This window comes from Pholcus phalangioides, unplaced genomic scaffold, assembly GCF_987345545.1.
Source record: "Pholcus phalangioides strain wild (caught in Gottingen) unplaced genomic scaffold, Ppha-v1.0 ptg000008l_1, whole genome shotgun sequence".
Lineage (NCBI taxonomy): Eukaryota > Metazoa > Arthropoda > Arachnida > Araneae > Pholcidae > Pholcus > Pholcus phalangioides.
Genome location: NW_028301601.1, coordinates 9,884,196 through 9,892,418, shown reverse-complemented (window position 1 = coordinate 9,892,418; position 8,223 = coordinate 9,884,196).

The window sequence follows — 8,223 nt, the reverse complement described above, 5'->3', positions numbered from 1 at the left end:
AAATATCAAATTTTATCAAGAACTATTCTCGATTATGACGATTATAATGATGAGTTCGTGATTTATAACCTGTGATTTATAATTGTGATTTTGTGATTTATTTACATGAATCACAATTTTTTCGATCATAAATTTTATACTTGTTTACTGGAGAGGTGCGTAATGGCACCTGCCCATATATGTAACATATCTTTCTCAAGCTCAATAAATGGTTTGGTTCCCCGGAGACACTCGAGTCCCCTGGGACAATGTGCTTATATCACCGAGTGTGACAGAGCCTGGGTGTCACTCGGTTCCTATCACTATCATTACTTCCGGGATCCCGGGAAATGAGTTGAGATTCCAGGGAAATTCCCGGTTGAATTCTAGGTGCGGGATCGCGGAAAAACTGGATCCCAGGAGAGAAAACCTAGGGGGGACTTGGGATCCACCTATACCCCTGCAATATAAAAAAATGACCGATATGTACGGGATGACAGTTAATTCTATTCTGTCGGTTTGGTCGTCCCCTAACGAAAGGAATATCTGATTTACGGCACCTGATACTTTAGTATGTGGCATAAGAGTGATATTTTTTTTTCTTGTCAGTTTCTAAATCCTTAATTTTAGGTTTTAATTTTTTTCCTTTATTTATGAATGATTTTTTTTTTTATGTTTTTTTCTAATATGTTGGGGGCGTAACCGGACCTCCCAGTTCCCCTCTCGCCACGGCCTTACAGCTGTTGTCCGTGATTGTCTTCTTTTGCCGACGGCTATCCACGAACACAAAAGCATGCACCCAAACCCCAATTGGTGACAAGCAGTGATGGTAACTCGTGGGAAATTTCCCATATTCGTGGGAGAAATTGGCCTAAATTGGTCCACATGGGGAATTTCTTGGCGTTTGTGGGAAATTTTGAGAGGTCATCAAACAAAAGAATTTTTGTTGAAAAAATATATAAATGCAAAACACACACACACAGAATGCTTTTCTAGTGGAAAATAATTCACTACTTATTTCCACCAATAGATGGCAGCACAAATTTCGGAATGTGGGGGAAAAATTTAGTCAAAAGGGAAATTTTTTGCTTGACGAGGTTACCATCACTGGTGACAAGTATCTTTCTTGCACAGCAGGTGACACACCCACCCCTAGGTCGGCGTCATGGAATATTTGAAGTCTGTAATTGTATTGCAATGCCACAAAGTAAAAAGAGTGCCGCTGATCAGTATGGGATTGGTGACTGTGATTGGTAACCGCTCATATATCCTGCCTATTTTCTTGGAAATATTTGGTGACTATAGCAAAAAAGAAAACCTGCATTGCGTCTGTTGATGAAAACAGTTCCTTTATTTTGTTTGGACTTTCCCTGCCCGGTAGCATGCATTATTTGTGATATGACACGTTCTCGCACAGAGCTGAAAGAAAAATTTACAATTTTTTTCCCCAAAGAAATTTCATATCGGCGTTTATCAAGAAACGGGTCGCACCTCGTGTGAGTTCACTTTTACATAAACAAGTTTTATCAGAACTTTCCTTGTTTTTATGACGAACTTCGTGTTAGCTATCGTCTGCGGGATGGCCATATTTTCTTTTTAACTACGTATAATCAAATTGGCCGAATGTGCAATACCAGTGGTACCCGCAGAGCAGGGGCGGTCTTAGGGCAGTGCGACCAGGACGTCAAATGAGAAGAGGCTCCGAAACGCGTTAGATATACATTACTAGAAAAATATCTTTAAGATACGTGTTTGAAAAAATAACTGTAAAATATACATGAAAAATGACTGAGAGGAGAAAGAAATTGGAGGTTTGAGTGTATATGTGATATTACGGTTATTTTTCGAAAAGAAAAGAATCGACGGGTAGTGCACCTATAGACGTACAGTACATAGCGATTTTGATCAGATAGAAATACTCTCTCTCGGGCTCTTTTCGTTTATTCCTGCGGGAGATTTTGGGGGAGACGCATTTTCTTCCTCTTTTTTTTTGTGCAGTAAAAAATAAACATAATGGAGAAATCGCCCTCGCGGTCTAACAATTTTTCTACCACCGGGAGCAAAGGGGCCGTTCAAGTATTACGTAAGCAAATTTTTAGCCATTTTTGACCCCCCCCCCCCCCCGTCAGCAAAAGTCAACAAAACGCTGATCCCTTCCCCACCCCCCCTGTCTTGTCAGAAAAATTTCGTCATAAGCTCTGCCCCTCTGAATCCTAACTCATATTTTCATAAAGGGTGGTTGACGACGTAAGCATTATACAAGCTCCCTATCCCCCCTTGTCATCAAAAGTCAGCAAATCGGACCCCCCCCATCGATGATGACGTAATACTTGAATGGCCCAAAAGTCTTGTCACCCAAGTGGTTTTACGTGCAAGAATTGTAAGCAGGGACGGGCTTAACCATTTTGCGGCCCGGTGCGAAAACAGCTGCTTTGCGGCCCTCCGAAATTGTTTTTCAAGATCCTTGAGGGGGCTGAAATAAGACTCAGCCCCCCAGGTTCCGATGCTATTCTCTGATATAGAGTAGTTTTAAATAAGTACGTCGTTAAGAGTGAGAATTCAGCGCTCTTTCTTGTCCAGCGCCCCTGAGCACTCCGGATTTTGTGGGCACGTTCCCAAAAATTTACAGGGCGTAGAATTTGGCTGCTTTTTTGCATTACAGGCAAATTCCCTCCCCCACGCCTCTGCCTCAAAGAAAACTGTACAAGAGCCGCCCCAAAATAGTACTTTCCTAGGGCGCGAGCTTATGAGATGCAGGTCATGGGTTCGGGAGAGGGGTTGTCAAAATCCTAGATCTCGAGGGTCCCTTTTCTCGGACAGAATCTTAAGATATTGCTTTGATAAGAAGTCAAAATGTAACTCAATGCAATCAATATATTTTCTCATTGTAAACAAAGTATTTGTAACTCGTTTTTCGGTCCCTATAATTTAGCGGCCCGGTGCGACTGCACCCTTCGCACCTGCCTAAGTCCGGCCCTGATTGTAAGTTTAAAACGAGATGAACTTCACACAGTCTTTGTGTGTGTGTTTGAACTCAAGCGTGGCTTTAAACAATAAGAAGCTGAGGCTCTCTTTCACCATTTTTGCTGATGGAAAAAATTAAACATATACATTCCCTTTGTTCCATTAATTTTTTTTTTTTTGGGTCATATTCGCGACGGTCATATTCGGTCAAAATCCCAACAGGGTCGAATTGAAAATTTTAGTTTTACCGCACTTCACAACTTCTGTCGAGATTTCCATTTCTCGCCGCTAGGCGCGTTGTGGGGCGCTAATCAAGATGATAAATTTCGATCAAATAAAATTTTGAAATTTTAATTTCTTTGTATAAGCCACATTTCGCTGTTTTCTGTCGGTAATTTTATAACGGTGTTATTTTTTTCTCACCGCCCTAAGTTTTTCCACCCGGGACAGTTGTCCTACCTATCCAGTTCCGGCCCTACCCTGGGTAAAAGGGTTTTATGTTTTTTGTTTCGGGTTCCACTTGATTGGACACAACTGCTAACCAATTTGCATTCTGAATGTCGAAATTTTTGACTGGATCTCGTTATCATGAGGCCCATTCTGCACTTGGCATCTTCGGGCCATGCCCTGGTGGGCCCAGGCATTAAGACGGTTCTGGCCCTGACTACATGCAGTGCTTACATCGGAAGGCTGATAGTGCAACAACCCTGGGGCCTCACGATGAATCTATATTTATTTTTACGTTGTAAAATTTGTGAATTACAATGAATTTCCTAAAGGGAAATTTTGAGTTTTTAGCCTTCGAATAGCATTGAAATGATCAGAAATTGATTGAAGTAGTTATAAAGGTAGGTATTTTCTTCCGATGTTTCAACTCTATCAAAAATCAGAAATTTATTTTTTTGTATCAAAAATAAATTTTTGATTGTCTGGGGGGGGGGGGCGCATAGGGGCTCGTGCTTCCCCCCCCACCTCGCGTATGTGTCAGATTCCACTATGCGCGTTAAGAATGGGGGGGGGGGGGCGAAGCTGACGAAATTTTGCTAACGGGACGGAGGTCTAAAATGTCCAAAAATCGTCTGACGTAATACTTGAATAGGCCCCTATGAAAAGTACACGTGGAATTAAAAAAAATATGCATTTTTAAAACTGCTGAAGTTTCCCTAAAAATGAAAAACATGCATAAAAAAGAAAAGAAAAATATGCGTGAAACAGGAAAAAAGAAATACTCTATCGAAAGCACTGAACTGGGCCTAACGTAAGAAAAGGAAAACGTACAGTAAAACTAAAAAATGTGCGCAATATATGAAGAACGCATGCATTCAGAAGTGCAAAAAATATGCATTTAAAAATGCCTGAAAATATGCATTAAAATGAGCCTAAATAAATGCAGTGCCTAAAAATATGCCCCAAAATGATCGATACTCAATGGTAAAGCATTTTCTTGGAAAAATTGAAGAAATTGATAAAATTTGAAGAATGGCAAGAGATAAAAATAATCTTGCAAACATGTTGTACAATGCAATCAATAGAAAAGAAATACTAAAATATTTGCATTCAATTCTAAAACTTCAGTGATTTCACGCACTTATACTGTATATGCATCAACTATAAAAAGTGGTAAAATATGCTCTTATGTACTTGCATATAATCCGGGTTCAAGCAATAATATACGGTTCACATAGTAACAATGTCTTTTAATATGGAAATTCAGTAGGTGGACTCCATTCCCTTGAACTCGGACAGGACTTAGAACCAGGGGAATATCTCAAGCAGTGCACACCACTGCGAGAATTCCACATCTCCCTAGATGTGAGCGTCGATCTCCTCCGAAAAACAAGTCATCCACTGGAAAAATGTACTCACCTTCTAAGGCATCACCGCCCGAGGGGTACCGCGATTCCGGGCAACTTGTTCCCCGGTCTGGTCCATTGCTATAAAACCCTGTGTCTCCTCCGCTAGTGTAAAATAAATCGCGTGGCAATTAGCTTATAGAACTTCTTGACACTTTACACTAACATCCTTGAGAGTTCTCGACCTGCAATGGCTGACACACGTGGCGTGGTGGCGGTTGCATGTGTTATAGGTGCGAGTGCGTGAATGTGTGAGCGCGCGCTTTTCTGTGTGCATGTTTTTATGTGACTAGACCAAATACACGAATTCCACCAAGGTTAAATGAGAGTCTGATCCCAACACACTCGCTGCCTCGTCTTTTATGGGAAATTGCGCCCATTGTTGGTAAATTGGAAAGACAGCTTTCATTGTAAGCACTTAGACAGACGTTATCCCGTATTCTTAATAGTTCATTGTCACTTTTTCTCCTATTGACTCTGTCGACGGGAAATTTATCTTTAGGAAATTTTGGAAATTTCTTGCATTCAATTCTGATTCAAGAAATTGCAAATTCCAGCTGGAACTACTGAATTATTTTCCAGAAAAGAACTAGTATATAAACCAACATCAAAATTATAGAAACGAATTTTTCAATAAAAAAACTCGTCGTGACGGTCTTAGGGCAGTGCGACCTGTGCACAGGGCGCGAAATAATAGGAGGCGCAGAGAAACAAACCTTGAGAAGTTATATGTGTAGAAGTGAGGCGGTTATACATTAGAGGCAAAAACACTTCCTTCCCAATTCATAGATAATTAAATTCTCTGCCGAACCTTGACCATATGACCCGTATTTTACGGGACTTTGTTTTTCATCAATGCTTCCGAAAATTTTTCTTTTCTAATTTATAAAAATTCATTTAAAAAAAAGGAAGAAAGAAATTCAATGGTATTATAAGTTGGTATCAAATACATTCAAAGAATTAAATTAATGACGTAATTTTCAGGGGGTGGGGGTCATGCGCCTGCGCGCTTCCTTCACGAGCCGACCCTGATTCTCATCATTTTTTTTTCACGCCATAAATTCACTTTAGAATGGCAATTAAAGAGTCTGGCCAGGGGCCCACCAAAGATCCCAGTCTAGGGCCCTGCTGCAGGATGTGGGGGGGGGGCATGGCTACAGGGCAGCGATTCCCAATTAGCAGGGCCGTAAATAGACTGGGCAACCAGGACACAAGCCGAATGGGGGGGGGCGAACAAGAAATGTACACTTATTTTGCATAATTTTTCATTTTCAAGGGACCCCAAGAAAAAAAATGTCTGCCCGGAGCACCGAGAAGTTACACTACAGCCCTGCCAATTAGGGGTGCCTGGATCCCAGGGATCCGTGGCTTTTTTATGGGGTTCCACGGCCTAATTGTACTATTGTAAAAAATTAATGCTAAGCCCGGAATTACACTATAAAAGTTTTATAAAAGTTCGTTTATAAAACTTGAAAAATGCAACCAATAGGCGGATCAGTTAAGTTCGCTCGAATGTAACAGATGTGTTTATTGGTTACATTTTTCAAGTTTTATAAAAGAATTTTTATCAAAGTTTTATAGTGTAATACCAGCCTTAGGCGAAAAAAAATAATATACATAATTTACTTAAAAATAAAAGTTTTAACTAAATTTTAGTACAAAAGCACTGCTGCAACAGTGCACATAGAGCTATTTTTCCGATGTAGCTGGCCGAAAGTACGCAGTTTAGGCGGAAAAATATATTTTCCAAAGAAAAACTACTTCAAAAGTGTTATAATGTGATAAACGAATGTAATATACGATTTACTACACTTTTCCGCTAAAAATATTTTTGATCAGCTACATCCAACAAATACCCCTCCCTATGTGCGTTGGTAGTTTGCAGCGGCAACATTGTTATGATTTGACAATTGTACTGGTGGCGACAGCTCTCGAGGCTACGTTTCCGCCCTGGGCCGGTTCGCTCCTCCGTAGAGATCGACTACGGGCACCCCCGAAGCATATATACTTGAACACTCAACGAAATATTAAGCCTCAAATTGCGAGATGGGCTGAACAACTTAGCGAATTTGATTATGAGGTGAAACATTGTCCTGGAAAGAATATGATGCACGTCGATGCTCTCAGTCGTTCACCTGTGGAAGAATGGGATAATACATCGTATGACGGGATTCGTTCTAACAGTCCAAGCGAATTTAATGTAAATTCCAAGGCATTTTACATTTCCACCGAAAGAGATAGAGTTTCTCTTATTCAAACTCAGGACAAAGAGTTGCAGAAAATTATTTCCGTTCTCAAGAAGACAATATCTAAACGTACTCATCATGATAAATCTACTATTGATAACTATGAGTTGAATGAAGGTATACTATATCGCATCGAAGAAATTAATTGCAAGCAACGAAAGTTGTTTGTGATGCCACGAACCATGAGAAAATATCTTTCTGTGAAATATCATGGCTTTTCAGGTCATTATGGTGCAGAAAAAGTAGTACAGATGATCAGAGAACATTTTTGGTTTCCAAAAATGGTGAGCTTCGTCAAACAACATGTGAGACAGTGTGTGGTCTGTGCATTTACAAAAGCACCATCAGGAAAGAAACAAGGGAAATTGAACCCTGTACTCCCAGGTAAAAGACAGTTTGAAATTATTCACATGGATTTCCTAGGACCATTGATATCCAGTTCTCATCGCAACAAAGAACTTTTGGTCATTATTGATAACTTCACGAAATTTGTGCGCTTACGACCGTGTCCTAATTGCTCCACGAAAAGTGTACTCAAGTACTTTGATGAATTCATCAATGATTATGGAATTCCCCATCGTGTTATAACTGATCGAGGAACCTGCTTCACGTCAAAAGCATTTGAAGATTACTGTAAATTGCATAGAATCAGACATACACTTATCTGTAGTCAAAGGCCACAAGCAAATGGTCAAGTCGAGTTCTTATACCTATGATAACCTCGTCTGTTAAAACTGAGTCGCATAGGGATTGGGATCGAGTATTGCCTGAAGTGCAAAGATCAATAAATTGGGCACCCAGTAAGTCCACAGGCAAATCCCCTTTTGAACTTCTACATGGATACAAACCCGGAAGACCTGGTTACTTCCCACCGGAATTATTGCCAACTTCTTCCGAATATGAGTCACCAAACAAGTTGCGTGATCGAGAAAATAGATAGCTCGAGAAAATATTCTGGACTCAAAAGAGAAAATGAAAGAGATGTACGATGCTCATCACAGCGTTGCTTTTAAATATTCTATTGGTGATGTGATAGTGGTACGACGGTTACCAGAGCAGACCGGAGTAAGCACCAAAACACAAGCAAAGTACCGAGGTCCAATGGTGGTTGCTGGAATACTGCCATCAGACACATATAAGATCACTGATTTTCGTCAAAGTGGTCAAGGGCGAGGAAGACG